Raw genomic sequence first — 2,943 nt, forward strand, 5'->3', positions numbered from 1 at the left:
GTCTTAAAGGTGCCACAGGACCCTCTGTTGCTTTTTACAGATTCAGACTAACACAGCTACCCCTCTGATACTAATCACACTGTGACACTGCACCCAATATTCTTCATAGTGATATTATTATAGATCACAGAATCATAGGGTTGGAAGGGACCTCAGGAGGTCATCTAGTCCAACCCCCTGCTCAAAGCAGGACCAACCCCCAGACAGATTTTTACCCCAGTTCCCTAAATGGCCTCCTTAAGGATTGAACTCACAACTCTGGGTTTAGCACGCCAAAGCTCAAACCACTGAGCTATCCCTCCCCTGCATTCCTTTATCAGTAAGCAAGTATCTGCACTGATGGTCTTTGGGAACAACTGGGAACAGGGAACACTGGGGCTGATCATCCATCCATCCATAGTGTGCAAGACAGGTCATGTGAGATGTCTCATTGAAAAGGTTATGATTTGCTGAATATGATTATCCTATTTGTATGCATGAATCACTTTTGTATCTGAAGTTATAAATACTGACTTTGTATCTGTATTTCAAATGTAGTTACACCTGGGTAATGCCCACTAGACAAGATGCTTTCAGTCTAAACAGCTGGTTGTAAAGGGCCTATGCAGGGTAATGGGCCATTAGAAAGAATAATAGGCCTTAGGAGAAGCTTATCTCTCACCTGGTGAGCCTTCCTAAGAGTGATGGCTGCGATGACTCTACAAGCACATGTGAGCAGGCCACATGATGCTGGACTCCATCTTGGGATGTCAGTATTTTTCCACAGACTGGTCTGGGAACCAAGCTTTGGGACCAAAGGGCTCCTGCCATATGCAAAAGCTATATGAGACAGGGAGTGACATCATCTGTGGTTCTTCACTCCCCACACAAGAAGATGCCTGGAAACACCTGAGGAACAAAGACTGAACTGGGGGAAGTGCTGGACCCAGGCTAAGGGGATTTTTAGCCTGTGTATGAAACACCTGAGGATTCCAAGCTGTAAACCAAGTGCAGCTTGCCCCTTAAGAATCTGCAGCTTGCTTGTATCATCTCTTAGGGTGAGAATCTGCTATTCATATCCAATCTATCTAGTATATTTTGTTTGTTTGCTAGGTAATCTGCTTTGATCTGTTTGCTATCACTTACAATCCCTTAAAATCTATTTTTGTAGTTAGTAATAGTTTTTGTTTTTATCTAAACCAGTGATCTTTGACTGGAGTGCTTGGGGAAAATCTCTGCTTGGTTACCACAAGTGTGCATTGTTCTCTTCACATTGAGGGAGAGGCGGTCCGGGTAGTAAACCCATATACTGGCCAGATTTGACCAGGGCAGGAGGGTACTGCTCTGGGGTCCCAGGGTGGGAAGCTGGTGGTTAGAAAGCCTGCTTGTAACTGCAGCTGGTGAAAGTGCAGGCTGGAGGGCGTAGCAACTTGTCACAGCAGTACAGTGTGAGTGGGAGCCCAGGCTGGTGGGTCAGGGGGCTCAGTGGTACCCCAGTTTCAGGTGGCACCCCAGGGGGGAACGCGTCACACACACCACTGCCCCAGCAAACTGTATAATGCGCTCAAGTACTTCTTGCCTTCAGCAGTGATAGGTGGATACAAAGGCAAAGCTACTCGTTTTGTATGAACTGTTAGACAATTCTCTCATAAAATAGATATAGCTATTGAACCAATGTGTACAAAATGGAGTCCAATATTCTATGTATAATGGAGCCCCTGCAAAACACTGGGGTTTGGAGCCACTTGACTTTTGCTAGGATGCACAGTATGGGGTTCAGCCAAGGATATAGAGGTCTGCACTTTAGTTGTGTATGGTATCTGTTCATCAGTTGTCTGTTTTTCAGGAGCGGGGGGGGCAGGGAACATCTGCATTGGCTGTTCAAAGGAACTCAGCAAGTGCAGGGAGGCAAGAATGAAATGCATTTATCATTAATGTTATATAAAATAAAACTATGTGTTATCATCCCATCTAGTCTCTTAACAAATATGCTAGTGTTCAGCAGTTACATCCATTTCACTTAGACATCAGGTCAAAACTCAACACAGTAGCAGCAATCCTGGATATTTGGTTGGGTTTTTATTATGTTACACACGTGTATGTGTGTGTCTTATAAAACATATTTAATTTGTTACCATACCCATGTTTATAATAATTACTATATTTAATTTTCTATTGCCTTAGGCCTTTCAGTTATACTGCTTTCCAGGTCTCTCTTTCCCAGTGAAGATTTTATTAACCATGTTTATTGCGGAGGTGCCTAGGGACCCACCAAAAACTGGGCCCCATTGTACTAAGCACTGTACAAACCGAGTAGTAGACAGTCCCTATGTTTTGGATAACTTTTCTCCACATCCTTGCATTTTCCCAGGCTGTCTCCTTTTATCTGCTCCACGTGCTTCTCACTGCTCTAGTTTCCTTTTTATATGATTTCTCTACGGTCACTGCCATGTAGATGGGTCTCCTATTTTACTACCAACTTCAAATGTAACTAAGACATGTATCTTTTTTCTATTCTCCCCCCACCGGCAGATGAGGAAGAGAACTCTCTAGTCTACATGAGAAAATTGCACCGGTTCAACTAAAGGCATGGCTTTAAACTCTTATTTAAACTGCTGTAAAAGGCTGTGTGAACTCTCTTATTTGGTTTTAAACAGGGTTTATTTCAGTGTTCGTGAGGAACTGGTATGAACTAAACTGAAAAAGATACTCTTCAACTACAGGGGATTTGTATTAACTAAACTGGTTTAAATTAAATCGCAGCAAATTTCTCATGTGAATTACGGGTCTAGACATGATCGCCCACGCCACAGTGCCCCGCCCCTGACTGACAGGATGCCAGTGCCCACTAGGCCAGCATTCCCATTTCCCCATCTTGGGTACCAAGTGCCCATCCCTAGCCTTGCCAGCCCCCCCTCCGTCCCAGCCCCGCTCTCCTCGCCCCACGGCGCCCCCCTCCCTGCC

The sequence above is a fragment of the Terrapene carolina genome, unplaced genomic scaffold (assembly GCF_002925995.2).
Source record: "Terrapene carolina triunguis isolate 2854851 unplaced genomic scaffold, T_m_triunguis-2.0 Scaffold192, whole genome shotgun sequence".
Taxonomy (NCBI): domain Eukaryota; kingdom Metazoa; phylum Chordata; order Testudines; family Emydidae; genus Terrapene; species Terrapene triunguis.